This window comes from Macrotis lagotis, chromosome 7, assembly GCF_037893015.1.
Source record: "Macrotis lagotis isolate mMagLag1 chromosome 7, bilby.v1.9.chrom.fasta, whole genome shotgun sequence".
Classification (NCBI taxonomy): domain Eukaryota; kingdom Metazoa; phylum Chordata; class Mammalia; order Peramelemorphia; family Peramelidae; genus Macrotis; species Macrotis lagotis.
The window spans coordinates 99,554,806-99,571,969 of record NC_133664.1 but is presented as its reverse complement, the minus strand read 5'-3'; the positions used below and the strand labels follow the sequence as shown (position 1 = coordinate 99,571,969).

The 17,164-nt window shown below is 30.8% G+C and overlaps 1 protein-coding gene across 1 annotated transcript in view; it reads left to right on the top strand.

Moving 5' to 3' along the window:
• CNTNAP2 (contactin associated protein 2) overlaps positions 1 to 17,164 on the top strand; it is a 2,968,630-nt gene that overhangs the window by 940,309 nt on the left and 2,011,157 nt on the right. The window lies entirely within an intron of this gene.

The window sequence follows — 17,164 nt, the reverse complement described above, 5'->3', positions numbered from 1 at the left end:
CTCATAATCAAATGCAGAAAGGTAGAAATTTTGAATGCATCCTTCTCAGACCATGATGCAATTAAAATCATGGGCAATAAAGAAACATGGAGAGATCTAAAATTAATTGGAAACTAAATAAATTCATTTTAAAGGATGTATGGCTCAAACTCCCAATCATAGAAAGAATTAATGATTTCATTCAAGACAAGGACAATAATGAGACAACATACCAAAAATTTTGTGATACAGTCAAAGCAGTTAGGGGATATATTATGTCTCTAAATGCTTACATGAATAAAAAAGAGGAAAAGGAGAACAATGAACTGGGTATGGAACTAAAAAGTTAGAGAAAGAACAAATTAAAAACCCCCAATTAAACAGATAATTAGAAATTCTGAAAGTCAAACATGAAATTATTAAAATTGAAAGCAAGAAAACTATTGAACTAATAAATAGAACCAAGAGTTGGTATTAAGAGAAAAATAATTAAATGAGTAAAACGTTTTTTTAATTTGTATTAAAAAACCAAATTACTAATATCAAAAATAAAAAAGGAAAATTCTTCACCAATGAGGAGGAAATTAAATAATTCAGAACTATTTTGCCCAACTGTAATAATCTAATTGAAATGGATAAATATTTATAATATTATAAATTGGTCAGGCTAAAAGAAGAAAAAATTAAATACTTAAATAATGCTAACTCAGAAAAAGAAAGAAATTCAGCAAGTCATCAATGAACTCCCAAAGGAAAAAATCTCCATAGCCAGATAGATTCACAAATTAATTCTACTAAACATTCAAGGAACAATTGCTTCTAATTCTATATAAACTATTTGAAAAAATAGATGAATAAGGAATTCCGCTAAATTCCTTCTATGACACCATTATGGTGCTGATACCTAAACCAGGAAGAGTCAAAACAAAGAAAATTATAGACCAATGTCCCTAATGAATATGGATGTAAAAATTTTAAATGAAATATTAGCAAAGCAGTTGCAGCAAGTTATCGCTCAGTTAATACACCATGATCAAGCAGGATTTATACTAGGAATTCAGGATTGATTCAAATTGACCATATCAATAAAAACAACAGAAATCATATGATTATCTCAATAGATATTGAAAAAACTTTTGACAAATTACAACACCCATTCCTAGAAAAACCCTCAAGAGAGTAGGAATAAATAGATTGTTCCTTAAATTCATAAGCAGTATCTATTTGAAACCATCAACAAACATTATATTTAATGAGGATAAGCTAGAAGCATTTCTGATAAGATCAGCAGTGAAACAAGGATGCCTGTTATCACCGCTATTATTCAGTATTGTATTAGCAATGCTAGCCTTAGCTATAAGAGAAGAAACTGAAGAAATTAGAATCAGTAATAAAACAATCTCTTCACACTTTGCAGTTGAGTTGATCACAGAGAACCCTAGAAAATCATCCAAAAAAAAATACTAGGAACCCTTAACAAAGTTAGTTGAGTAGCAGGATAGAAAATAAACTCACATAAATCCTCACCATTTCCATATATTAGTAACAGGATAGAGCAAAAAGAGATAGAAGTCCCTTTTAAAATAACTTCAGGGGGCAGTTAGGTGGTACAGTGGTTAGAGCACCGGCCTGGAACCAGGAGTACCTGAGTTCAAATCTGGTCTCAGACACTTAATAATTACCTAGATGTGTGGCCTTGGACAAGCCACTTAGCTCCATTGCCTTTCAAAAACTAAAAAAAAAATAATAACTTCAGACATAACATACTTGGGAGTCTACCTACCAGACTTAGAAACTTTTTGAAAACAACTATAAAACACTTTTCACACAAATAAAATTTGATTTAAATTCCTGGGTGAATGTCAATTGCTCATTGGTAGGCAGAACTAATATAATAAAAATGATAATTCTACCTAAGTTAAATTACTTATTTAGTGCCATACCAATCAAATTTCTAAAAGATTACTTAAATGAATTTGAAAAAATAGTAACTAAATTCATATGGAGGCACAAAAGGACAAGAATAGCAAAGGAATTAATGAACTTCCATCAGTGCAATAATCAGGATCAATTTTAGGGAACTTGTGATGGAGAATACCATCTGAATCCAGAAAAGGAACTGTGGAATGTAAATGAAGGCCAAAGCTTATTATTTTCAATTTTAAAACATTGTCTTATTGTATTATGTCATTTTTTTACTATCTCTAATATTTTCTTTCTTCCTTTTGGATCTGATTCTTCTCTCACAACATGATCAATATCGATTTATGTTTAGAATTTTGTTATAATCTTTGGAATTTTGTTAGAATTTTGTTGTATCGGATTGCTTTCTGTCAGGAGAAGGAAGGAGGGAAGGGAGGGGGAAAATTGTAAAACCTTAACAATAAATTACTGGTAAAAACTACCATTGTATGTAGCTGTAAAAACAAATGAAATATTTATATAAATTGAAAAAAAAACAGAAACAAAAACCATTCTTGGGTGGTGATCAGCAAGACTTCACTTCATTAAGAACAAGTCAATCAGGGTAACCATGTTCTTTCTGTTGTTGTTGGTATTGTTTTAATATTCTTGTTAGAAAAAGAGAATGTTTCGGGTGAAATATAATTGTATTTTAGCAATTTATTTAAAAGATGGTCTTGGCATTCTTTCCATTTTTCCTAGGCATGTTAAGGACTTTAAGATAATATAGCTATTTGCATTTGTAGGCCAATTGATTGGCTCTGCACCAAAGAAATGGTATTATTGCATTAATGACAAATCAGTGGTAAATATTCATTGTGATTCATCCTTGATCCTATGTTATTCTGCTATTCGATATTTTTTTCTTGATGGTTTAAATAAAGGAAGCTAATTCATATCACAAACCTGTAAGAAGAAATGAAGTTAAGAGGGATCCCCCCAAAATTTATTCAATTAATGACATTTATAAGATATCAGAAAAATGCCTGAACCATGGTTGGATTAAAAAAGAGCAAGCACAAACACTAAAAATTTCAGTGAAATTCAAGTTTACCATATGCGTGAATAGTAGGATATAATACCTCAAAAAATTATTACTATAGGCTATACCATGAAAAATGTCAAAAATTAGATAATAATTTCATTGTACTCTACATTGATTAAGCTAAAATGGTTCATAGTATAATAGATTTAAAACTGAGTGAAACCTTAGAAATTAAAAATCCAACTCTCCATTTTAGAGATGAGGAAATTGATGTCCAGCAAGGTTAAATTATCTAAATAAGTTTACAAAGATAGTTTAAAATAGAGTGTTTGCTTTAAATTCAGCTCTTAGTTCTAATTAACATATTCTATACCACTTTACCTTGTGGTGAATTGGATTCAATTTTGGAGGTCATATTTTGGGATAAAATTGACAAATTAGAGCAAAGTCAGGTTGTTGAAGTTCTGCTGTAGAAAGATCATTGAAGATACTGGAAATGTTTCACTGGTAGATTTTAGGAGATGCAGATTAAGTTAAGTAACAATGATGGTTGCCTTCAACCATATGTAGAAATGTCCTGTGTAAAAAGGATTGAAGGATTGAATGTCCCTTATCTCTAGTAGATAAAATTAGGAACATGTAATAGAAAACAGATGACAGGCTTATTTTTTTATCTAATAAAAACTTCCTTATAATTAGAAGGGCCAAAATATAATATGACACTTCCTAGAGTTTCTTAAAAAAACCAGTTATTCAAATAAACTCAATGAACACCTGTAAGAGCTTTCAAGAATAGCATTTCTTTTCAGATATAATATGAACTAAATTCTCTCTGCTGCTATTTCAATCCTTTTCTGCTATGATTTTGGAAAGGGTAATAGATGGGTTGAACATCTGTATAGCATAAGGCAAGTTTTTGGGAATGATAGACTTGGGTCAGGTGCTATTGTTGAACTCCGGCTAGCATCTGGATAATTTGAGGGGTGAATGATTGGGATGGTGCCAAGAAACAAGTGATTACCATAGAAAAAATAACTTAACTCTACTATTCACCCTTGTATCTATCTTGACTGGATCAAAATAGATATAGGCTCTAGCTGATTCAATGTCTTCTTCCCCTTCTTTCCCTTTTATTTTAACCTATAAATACTGAGGATTTTTTAATTATAAAATTGTTTTTTCTATGTCTGTTTGTTTTGTTTCATATACATATTTTATTTGTTTTTACAACTACATGCAACAGTAGTTGTTACCAGTCATTTTTGGAAGGTTTTACAATTTTTCCCCTCCCTTCCTTCCCTCCTCACTTCCCCTGACAAAAAACATACATGGGAGAAATTAAAATTAGGAATTCAAAATGAATTTCAAAATTTATTGGTAGATTCTCCTCACACTAATTAAAACTGAGATTAGGTTCCAGTGAAATTTCACAGAGCATAATACAATCTTTTGGGCCATCTAGAGCTAAGATTCTTTTATTTCTTGTGGGGCTTTGTATAACTAGATATGTGTTTTAGTTATTCTCAGGAAATTATGTTTATTTTCAGTACACTATGATATTATATTTAAAATATAGATGATATTATTTTACCAAAATCATAGCAACTTTCAAGTACCCAAAACTTCTCAAACCCCAGAATTAAGTACTAAGTCTGTCATTTAAGACAGAATTCCTTCAATTTCCATTCCAGGAAAAGAGTCCAACATTTATATAAACTTCCAAATTAGAAAATTGAAGGAATATCTATCAATTAAAGACTGATTGAACAAATTGTAGTATATGATTGTGGTGGAATACTATTATGCTATAAGAAATAATGTGCAGGGTGGTTTAAAAAAACCTGGGAAGACTTATGTGAACTTGGGCAAAGTAAGGTATGCAAAACCAGAAGAACATTGTACAAAGTAACATCAATATTGTAATGAAGAGCAACTGTGAATGAATTAGCTACTGTGATCAAGACAGTGATCCAAGATAATTCCAAAGTACCCATAATGAAATATTCTATCCACCTCCAGGGAGAGAACTGATGAATCACAGTGAATAATATTTTTCACTTTGTTTTTATTGTTTTATTTTGTTTGTGATTTTTTTGCAACATCGTTAATGTGTAAACATGTGTAATTGATATCAAAATTTTCACCTTCTCAAGGGGAGGAGGAATAGGATGACAGGAGAGAATTTGGAGCTCAAAATTTTAAAAAATATAATGTCAAAAATTTCATGTCATTGGGAAAGTAACAAAATAAATAAAATTATTAAAATAAAAATGATTACATAATTTTTACAAAAACCACCTTCATTTCTCAGTATATCAATCCATCCCTCAAAGCAGAGCATCTAAAACTTAAGGGGGAGAATGGGGAGGTAGAGGGAGGGCAGGGGAGAGCGGTAGTAGTTTGGCAAAATTTATTTATATTGTGAGTCAAGATCAGCCATCTGCTCTGTATTTTGAATCTGTACACCTTTACTTCTGTAAAAAAGGAAGAGTCAAATTCTCAACTATCTTCTCTGAGATCAAACTTGATCATTATAATTGCAAACTCTTTAGCTTCCATTGTGTTATTGTAGTTCTTTGAGTTTCCATTATAGTACTTATTTTGTGTATTGTTTTCCTGATTCTGATTGCTTCAATTTTCATTGGCTGATATGTTTCCTCCTTCCTATCTCTTCTTATTTATCTTTTTTAAGGACACAGAAATAATTCTACATTTATTTTATCACATTTTATCCATTCGCCACTGATCAACTACTTTATAATCAATTTCACTTTGGACAACATGAATTTAAGAAGCTAACACCATATCCAGCTGATTATATCCAGTAAATTCACAATCTGAGATTGGAGACCAGAAGAGAGTTTAGAATTGGCATTGTAGGTTTGGAAACTATCTGCATATAAATGATACTTCAGAGTGGGTTAAAGGAAAAACTATTGAGTGAGGAGATAAACAGGAATCAGGTTCTAGTCTTGGAGGTATATATTATCAGGGCTAGGAGATAGATGAGAAAACCCAATGAAAAGAAGCAATTAGTAAAGGAGAATCAAGGGAAAACAATATTATAAAACCCAAAATGGTAGAGAATGTTTAGGAGATTAATATGGCTAAAAGTATCAAAAACAGTCAATAGATCAAGGAGCATAGAGATTAATTTAAAGAAAAAAATTTTTTTCCAGTTGGAAAATGTGGTTATTATTTTAGTTTCAGGGGAAAGAGGAATGAACAAAATATCTGGAAAATATGATCATCAATTCAATAAATAGAAAATATTCTCAGGAATAAGCATTATTTGTAGCACATATCCATTATGTGATTTTACTTCCACTTGGACAAACCATTCCTGATTGATTAGAATATATTTGACAGAAATTTCATTCTCATCTATGCACTCAAATGAAGTAAGGATGAATCATGAATGTGGTTGCTTCTATATATATCAGCATTCTGGGACTTTTTTTCTTTTAGACTAGGTTTTAGAAATCCAATTCTCCTTTTAGACCGAGTGAATGAAAATGACAGCATCTTGATATGAGCCATAAACTCTTAGAAGTCCTCATCCAGTCTAATTGTTAAGTATTGCTCTTAGAGTTGAAGTGTTTTGTGATACATAAAGGTTTCATAACTTTCAACTTCCCTTGGTAATATGCAGAATATGACTCTACTGAAATCAGGGAAGAATATCTGAGCCTCAGAGAACTTTAAACCCTATTATTTCTATATTGTATGCATTTTCTTTCTTATTTATACTTTTAACTTATTTTGGATCTCATTTGGATTCCCACATATGCTAAAATGAGACTTCATGAGCCTGGAGGTGAAGGCAGCCTTGGTGTAGTGGAGAAAGCACAAGAAATAAGCTGGGTTCTAATTCAATTCTAACATGAAATGACTTATTGACCTTGACAAAGTCTCTTAACCTCTCTGCACCTCAATTCTTTTATATTTAAAATGAAAAAAAATGAAACTAGGTCATTTTAAAGTTCTGTTTCCAGTTATATATGACTGAATATTGACCTGGTATTAAGCATTACCTAGTATAAAGAAGACAGAATTGAAGGAGAGATAATTGCAGCTATTTGTTTATAGATTATTGGTGACAAAAGATTCCATTAATCATCTGAAACAGCATGCCAAAGACTCCTGTATAATATATAATTAACACTTTGTGCAACTTATCCAATATATCAAATTAGAAAGAAATTGAGTCATTATATAATAATGCTTCAGCTATTGCTCATGGTTAGGAAATGAAGTGCCTTGGGTAATGTGATTTTTCTGGATAACTGAATCATTTTATTTAAATCCTTTGTGATAAATTGTTCTAAAATAGAGTACAGAATTTTCTGCCTTGGTAAGCAAAGGATGCTGAATGCAACTCAACATTTTGTTGATTACCCAAGCTCATCATTATGATCAATTATTGTAACATGCTGTTGATGTAGCTGTTGGGGATAATTGGGTGACATCTGTACTGATGTCAGTATATGCCCTAGATAGACCCTGTTTTCAGGAATAATTCTTTTGCCAGTTAGATGCTTTGCTATTTACCTCTTTATTTAAAATAAAAAATAGAGTGTCGCATGATAACTACATGAGCAGACTTCAACGGATGAGTTTTGTAAAATGCATGATCAAATCAAAGACTTTGAAATTACTTTCTAACTTCAATATAATCAGCATCTGTCACTACCTTTGTTAAGATCCCTTTATTTGTCTGAAATATTTTGAAGAGACCCTCAGGAACATAGTCAACCTGATTGTAAGCATCATTGCATTTATCATTTCAGTTGCATTATTGTTTAGGAAAATATCACTTTCTTCACAATTCTCTTTACTTTTGGACACATCATTGACTACTCTATTTTTTATGTTATTGAAAATAAATTTAGCTTGTCTTTATGTCTTCATTTGTATCTGAAGACTTCATGTTACTTAAGAGTCTTGGATACTGATGTACTGGATAATTTTTATGTATAATCTCAAAATTGGACTATATTAAGACAGTTTGCTAAATTCTTCAAGGTCCTCATAAATTAAAACAACTTCATATACTAAGTAAACAAACACAGCAAATTCATTTCAATTCAAAAAAGCATTTATTAAGTGTCTAGTGTAAGATATCAAAATGAAAATAAATAAATCTATGTGCCCTCAAGGAGTTTAATTACTAGTGGCAAAATGTACAAATAGATAAAAATAGATGGTACTTTGAAGAGGAAGGTAGAGCTAATATCCGGAAAGATTTCCCACAGAAAATGGAACTTAAATTGAGTTTGGGAGGAACTGAGGATACTGAAGGAAAGAGAAAAAGAGGAAGTACATTCTGAACAAGTGTGAAAACCTAGAAGAAGGTATTGTAAAACTGAATTTCTGGAATATGTAAATGGGAATATGAAATAAACCTTAAAAAATTGACTGGAACCAGATATTAAAGAAGGAACAGCAGTGGCAGCAGCAGTACTAATAGCTAGTGGTAATGTATCACTTTAAGGTTTGCAAAGTGCTTAAGTTGTTATCTAATTCAATCTTCACCACAAGCCTGGGGGGTTACTAAGCAGGTAGAATTTTCTTCTTATTTTAAGAAGGAATGAATAAAGATTTTTGAATAAAAGAGTAATTTGAACAAATCTGAAATCTTAAGTTTAATTTGACAATTTGATTGATGGTGAATTGAAGAGGAATAATTCTAGTTCAAAGAGACCATGAAAATCATTTTTGAAAGAATAAATTGACTTAAATATACATATGCATATGAATGAATGTTGAAAAAAACTTCATAACATGTATTTGTAAAATAAAACATCAATAAAAATGAAAATGGTAATAGAATCTACCTCATAACATTTTTATAAAGATCACATGAGACAACAAACTAAAGCATTTTCCAAGCCTTAAAGTAATACATAAACAAGATTATTATCATCATCATCATCATCATCATCATCATCATCATCATCATATACAGTGTGAATATAATTGTTTAACCATTCCCCAATTGATGGACATCCTTTCAATTTCCAGTACTTTGCCTCTACAAAAATGGCTGCTATGAATATTTTAGAACATGTAGGACTATTTATTACCATTATTATGATTTCTTCTGAATATAGACCTAGAATTGGAATTGCTGGACCAAAGGGTATGAACGATTGTATTGCTCTTTGTGCATAGTTACACAATGCTCTCCAGAATGGTTGGATAAGTTCAGAACTCCAGCAACAATGCATTAATGTCCTGATCCTCCCACAACCTCTCCAACATTGATCATTTCCCCTTTTTCTCATCTTAGTCAATCTGACAGGTATAAGGTGATGCCTCAGTGTTGCTTTAATTTGCCTTTTTCTAATCATTAATGATTTGGAACATTTTTTCAAATGATTATGTATAGCTTTAGTTTCTTCATTTAAAAGCTATTCATATCCTTTGACTATTTATAAATCGGGGAATAATTGGTAACTTTATAAATCTGATATAATTTTCTATATATTTTAGAAATGAGACCTTTATCAGAACCCCTTGTTGTGAAGATTGTTTCCCGGTTTTCTACTTTCCTTCTAATTTTGGCAGCATTGATTTTATTAATGTAAAACATTTTAAATTTAATACAGTCAAAAATCATTCATTTTGTAGTTTATATCATACTCTTTCTCCTTTGGTCATAAATTTGTCACCTTTCCATAGATCTGATAAATGAATATTTCTTGCTCTATTAATTTATCTGTGGTGTCACCCTTTATGTCTAAAACCTGTACCCATTTTGACCTTATTTTGGTACATGGTGTGAGATGTGAGTTTATGCCTAGCTTTTGCCATACTGTTTTCCAGTTTTCCCAACAATTTTTATCAAATAGTAAATTCTTATCCCAGAAGCTAATGTGTTTGTGTTTGTCAAAATAGATTACTGTGCTCATTTACTGCAGTTTCTTTTGAATTTATCCTAATACTCTGATCCATTACTCTATTTCTTAACCAACACCAAGCAGTTTTGATGACTGCTGCTTTATAGTATAGTTTTGGATCTAGTAGAGTTAGGCCACCTTCCTTTACATTTTTTCCCCCGTCAGTTTCCTCACTATTCTTGATCTTTTGTTGCTCCAGATAAATTTGGTTATTATTTTTTTCTAGCTCAGTAAAATTATTTGATATTTTGATTGGTATGGTGCTGATTAAGTAATTTAATTTGGATAGAATTATCATTTTTATTATATTAGCTAGACCTAACCATGAGTATTTGACATTTTTCTAATTATTTACCTCTGACTTTATTTGGGTGAGAAGTGCTTTATGATTGTGTTCACATATTTTCTGGATTTATCTTAGGAGGTAGATTCCCAAGTATTTAATGTTGTCTACAGTTAATTAAAATGGAATTTCTCTATCTCTTATTTTTGGACTTTGTTGTTCATATATAGAAATGTTGATGTTTTATGTGGGTCTATTTAATATCCTGCTAGTTTGCTAAATTTGTTAATTGTTTCGAGGAGTTTTTTAGATGATTTTCTCAGGTTCTCTAAGTATACCATTATATAATCTTTTTTTGAATTTATTTATTATTTAAAATTTATTCATTGATAAAAACATGTATATTTTTAAGTTTAAAAATTTCCCTCCATCCATCCTCCCTTCCCAAGCCCCTCCACTCAGCTGTGAATAGTCAGGTTAGCATTGCACTTGCATATTTTGATACATATGTTTACAATTTAGTATTTTTCAGTTTGAGGAATTAGGATTAAATGAAAGAGATACATAAGAGATAATTTTTATACAGTGTTCATCAGATTCTATAGGGTTGACTGTGTGTGTGTTTGTGTGTGTGTGTGTGTGTGTTTTGGTTTGTTTATTTTTCTTCCTCTGGATGGGGATAATATAGTACATAGCCAGTCTAATACAGTTGTTCTGGCTCTCTGGACTTCTGAAAAGAGCTGCTTCTATCAAGATTGTTCATCTCACACTGTAGTTGTTAATGTGTTTGATTTTCTCTTAGTCCTACTGCCTTATCTCAGCATCAGATCCATGTTTCTCTAGAGGCTGACCCTTTATGGTTTCTTATAGAACTGTAATATTCCATAGTATTCATGTACCATAATTTATTTAGCCATTCCCCAGTGGATGGGCATCCCTACCATCATATCTGCAAGGAATGAAAACTTTGCTTCCTCATTGCCAATTCTGATTTCTTCAACTTCTTTTTTTTCTCTTATTGCTAAAACCTGTGCACTTATTGTATTTTTTGTGCTGATTGTCATATCTCTGTTCCCTTTTTTTCAAAATGACTCCTTTTAGCTAATTTTTTCTCCTTTATTTTACAGCTGGAAAGTGAGGGGAAATTAGAATTTTACTTTCAAAGTTCATAACTTAGGCACCCTGGATAATTTTTTCTCCAGAAATTTTGGTCTGAAGGGAAGAAAGTCTGCTTTTTCTCTTTTCCTAACTCTAATTCGAGTCAAACCTCAAGCCCCACCTGGTTTTTAAATTTGCTCTGCTTGTCCTTCTGTGCAGCTTCTCATCTCATTTTCTTTGAAAGTTGATCTCCTCCCCTTCCTCTCTATCTCTGTGAATCGGAAAGAAGATAAAGTTATAGCGCAGACTAGTTGCTATTCTGGAATGCAAAGATTATTTTAAGAAAATGGAATTCAAAATAAAAACAAATATTTGATTTTTATTGAATAGTTTAAAGGTTATGCAAGTTAAAATTAAGAATTGATATAATGTAAAATACACTATTGAATTGAAATGTATATACATTATGAAAATATTAGAATTTTTGCTGCAAATTATATGAGGCTGTCATCCATTTATAATATCAATTATTTGTAGGTTGAATCATGGAAAATGTCTTGTTCTTCATCATACAAGACAGGAAGTAACTTGGAAATGTTGTGTCATTAGTTTTGTGAATAATTTATCATAACACCTACAATTTGAATAGATTATGAAAACTTTTGTAATTTGTTTTTTAAGGCAAATGATGCACAGTATATGAAATATAAATAAAAAGATAAATTATAGAATCTTTCTGGGAGTATGGAACCTAGATTTGAAATAGTGTAAGTTGGAAGCATGTTTGGGGTAAATTAAAATCCTAATATCATAGGGATAAGCCAACACCAATTTGAAGAATATTCGAGGGAGCCAACAAGCCTTTGATTTCAGAATGACAGATGGAACCTGTGAATTCTATTCTAATATTAAATGCTTGGGAAAAATCACTTAGAAATGATAAATTATAAATCTGAGGCTCTGTAAATGAATGGAATGCTTTAAATGTGAATTCTACTTTTATCTTTTTGTGGTTTGAATTTTATTGTTAAAAATGAATTTTAAATTAATAACCAGTTGCAACTAAGTGTAAAGACTTATGATAAACATCTGCTAGGAAACTTTCAGAGCGGGCCATACCTTGCTATAGCAACAATGAAATTTCCTGGGGTCAAAAAGTACTTTTGAACTGTGATTTACAGCATACTGCTAAAAGAGAGACAAATATGTTATACATTCAGATTTGGTTCAATTTAAGCCAAAAATTTCTGAAGGGGACAAAAAAAAAGATCAGGGCTATCAACTTTTTTGCTAATTGCCCTTAACACGTTTATTAAGTTATATGATGTCCTTTAATTAAATATCATTATATATCTATAAATAGATATGATACTCCTAAATATTCCAGTAATAAATAATACTAGTAAGAAATTATATCTGTTCTGTTTATCAATGGGGAAAAATTTATCTAATAAACTAATCATTGGAAAATTAAGGGGTGGCTAGGTGGTGTAGTGGATAAAGCACCGGCCTTAGAGTCAGGAGTACCTGAGTTCAAATACGATCTCAGACACTTAATAATTACCTAGCTGTGTGGCCTTGGGCAAGCCACTTAACCCCATGCCTTTCAAAAACCTAAAATTAAAAAAAAATATGATTATTTTATTTATAACAAATCAAAGAGGAAAATTTCAAGGAAAAATCTTTGATGCGTTATTATTATTTATTATAACTGAGAGAAAGAAACAAACCTGTCTCACTCTAAGCTGTGATTAGTGACATTTTATCATGTTGGGAATGTAACTGACTTTATCCTGCTGTTTGATTGTTAAGTCATCGAGGACTCACTTGATATTCATGTATCAGACTTTTACTTTATGATAAATTCCCCAAATCAGAATATCCAATCAATTAAAGAAATGTGTGTGTGTGTATATATAAAATATCCTTGTTCCATGAAGGATTCCCCTACATATTAAAAGTGACATTATTACCTGGATTGGGACATGGCCACTATTCTGTAATCTGTATTTCTATACAAAAAGAAACTTATTTTGTTATTTTGGTTAATATTTATAAACTTCTTAATATTATTAACTGAATTACAAAAAAAATCTTAAAATCATAAAAAGTTATATTTAGAAACATTCAGTCATTAACATTTATCAAGATTTTTCTGCATTGAATTTCTGCACAAAATCCGGGTATATTTTATGAATTTGTTTTTTTACCAAAAGATATATGTGTATAAACAAGCCTGCCTCATTTAAGGATATATTTATATGGGAGTTAATTTTCAGATTTACTGTAAGATAATTTCTAGAGGTAGTTAAAGTATATTTTAAAGTTTTATGATCATGGTTATTGAATTAGGCATGTTTTCCCCTGACTTTCCTTGCCCTTTTTGTAAACCCTTTGACTCAAGGAAGGTGATATTTGAAGACTTTGTGATAAAATATTGTAAAATTCCATTTATGTGAAATTTTTACTTCTAAGCTTATTTAGTACAATTATTAGATATTAACTATGTTATTCAATATATTTTAATTAATGAGATCTTTTTTCTATTGTTAAATTTGCTCTACACATATATTTATATATGTATATAATACATATACATAGATAAACTTAAGTACATGTTGGTGGAGATCTTTAGCATAGGAGATAGGTTGGGGATAAAGAAGGCCTGTGCTGAAGTTAATTATTGATAACAGTACTTCTACCTTTGGAGGACAAAACTGAGAACCCATCTTTGAACTCCTTTTGATCCAAATTGCTCTAATGAACTGAGACACTGGGACTCTGAATGTTTCTTTTGGAGTGTCATTTCCTAGGTCTTTGACCTCTTGACTAATATGTCCTTGCTTATACTTCTCATGAAAAATTTCCTATTTTTCAAAATCATAAAAGAGTAAGTTTACTATGGCAATATTGAAATATTTTACCATTAGATAAGTGCATCTAAATTGCTGTCAGTAGAAATTTGCTGTTTTTATCTGAACTTTTGCTATTTCATGCTATAGATAAGAATTATAATAATGTATTAAAGTTATTACAAGTATAAAATTCAATTTCTGAAGAATTTTTTTGAGAATATGAATATTATTTTATATAAGTAAACTAACTTGGAAAACAAAGATAAAGAATCCATTTAAGTTTAAAGTTAAAACTCTTTTATTTTTGCTATTAATCTAAGAAATAAGATTTCCATATGGAAACATGTTTTGTGAAATCTAATAATTACTATGTCACCCTGCTCAGAGAGTTGCTTTATCTTATGTTTTTATTATATTTGGAATCAGAACACCTGTTAAAATATATACAAAATTATTTAAAAGTCACTTAAAATGTTCTCATTGTTTAAAAGGATACTTGGAAAGCAAGGAGTTGTGTTTATACATATTTTACAAATGGTTAATAACTGAAGATATTTATAATAAAATTTTTTTTAGAATCTGTTTCTAGATGCAATTTGGAATTGTTGTGTTAGGATATGCCAAATATTTGTTTTTGATAAGTAACATATGTTGTGCATTATTGATAATGGTGGTGATTTTTCTTTGATAGTAAATTATTGCTACTACTATGTGATCATAGTCACCACATGGCATATATCTTTTGTTGATGAAAATGAAATTTTTCTTTCATCCTATAGCTAAATATTTTGTGCCAAATTTGGTTCAAAATAGTAATTTCACAAAGGATCAATTTTAGTTACAGAAAAGATTATAGCATACTTTATTGTAAATAACAGCTAATTGAAATTATGTCCAAAGGGTAATAAAATTGTGTATACCCTTTGATCCAGAAATATCACTACTAGGTTTGTATCCCAAAGAGATCATAAGAAAGGGAAATAAAGCCCACATGTACAAAAATATTTATAGCAACTCTTTTTCTATTTGTAGAGAATTGGAAATTGCTATGAAGTTCAACAATTGGGAAATGACTGAACAAATTATGGTATATAAATGTGATTGACTACTATTGTCCTGTACAAGATAATGATTGGGTAGACTTCAGAAAAACTTGGAAATTATTGCATGTACTGATGCTGAGTGAAGTGAGCAGAACCAGCAGAGCATTGTATATAGTAATAGCAACATTTCATGACGATCAACTGTGATGGACTTGCTCTTCTCAACAGTACATGATAACACTTTTAAAACCATACTAGAAAATTTTACACAGCAAAATTACATGTTCTAACTTAGTTTGTAATAGATTCATTTGAAAAATAAATGTTTAATTATATATATATATTAAATAGACTTAATAATAAATGGAATTATTTTAATTATTTTAATAAGAAAGCAAGTAAGGAAAATAAGTAAAAAATGTAGGTTTACATTACATCTAGTAATTCCCTGGAGTGGAGATTGGAATTGGTTTATATAAATTTTTACACTAGACCAATGTTATCTGAAAAATAGGATATTTATTAATGCTTTGTTGATATAAAAAATTGAGGATTCTTTTTATTAATCAGGAGACTGACTTTTGTAAGGAAGAAAAATAAAATTGATCCTAATATGGGATAGCCTGGGAAACAAATTAGAGCAATGAGAATCTCTTACTACTACTACACAGCAACCTCTTTTATGTTTTATTTGTATTATCTTCCCTGTTAAACCATATGAAAAATAAATTTTAAAAATATTTTTAAAATTACTGGAGCATATATTTTGAGAATAAATTCAAAGATCATCTCTGTCTAATATCTGTTGTATTTCTTACCTAGAAAATATAGTATTCTCAGATTCTTAGGTAACAAAAGCTATTTTATTCCTAATAGCAGTTCTACTGCATCAAAAATATAGTTTTGTTTTTCTTCTATTAACTCAGTTCTTGCAGCATCGGATGTAAGACATTAATCTATTTTGATTTACTATCCCATAGCCTCTGGCAGTTAACATAGATACTCAATATTAAATGTATTAGTCATCTGAGTAAATAGACAGTAGTCAATAGGAAGGTAATAAGCATATTATAGAGCAGGGACTGATTAATGAATTTGTATCTTATTCTCCTCTAATGACATAGATTATTCTCAACATGAACCAAGTAAAAAAAAAAACAAAAATCTATTTGGATTTTGAGTTACCAACTCAAATCTGTGTATAAAATATATAGATTCAACAAATAGAATTCTTGTACAACTAAGTCATGGTATGGATGATTCTGGTACAACTAAAATCTTGCTGGAATTGTACCTTCTGAATTTATGCTTATGGGAAATTTGATGGCAACTCTGAAAGTTATAGATATAGATAATTCTTTGTGTCAATGACTCCCTGTGGTTTTGAGAACTAGAGTGGTTTCTCACCTGGAAGGGCCATCAGACTCAGTTGCACCTGCTGAACAGGGGGTCTGGGGTACCTATGTTGGAACCCTCACAGCTGGACTGTTGTACTATTGGCCTAGTTCCCTTCACACTCCTCCAATGCTGGTTTCAGTTGCTTGCCCTGGACTTTACTCCTCGCTCCAGGCTAAGCTGCCCCTTTACCCAAGACAGAGCTCACCAGAAAATACTCCACTGTTCTTTTGTGGATTCTGTGCATTCTGCTCCAGAATTGATTTAGAGAATTGATTATTGTTGTTTTTGAGGGAAGCCTGGGAGAACTTAAAATCCTGGCTAGGGCAGCTAGGTAGCACAGTGAATAGAGCATTGGCCCTGAAGTCAGAAGGACCTGAGTTCAAATCCAGACTCAGACCCCTTAATAATTGACTAACTGTGTGACTATGGGCAAGACAATTAACCACATTGCCTTGCAAAAAACAAAAACAAAAAAGATCCTGGCTTCTTTCTGCCATCTTGGTCCCTCCCCCACTTCTTTCTGTCTATTATTAAAGGTCTTTTATGCTTCTTCATGTGATGTTATTTATACTTGAATGCCTTTGCCTTCTTTTCCTAGCATAATCCTTCTTCTCATGTCTTGTTTTATACCTGTTTTGTATCCACACCCTCTTCTGTCA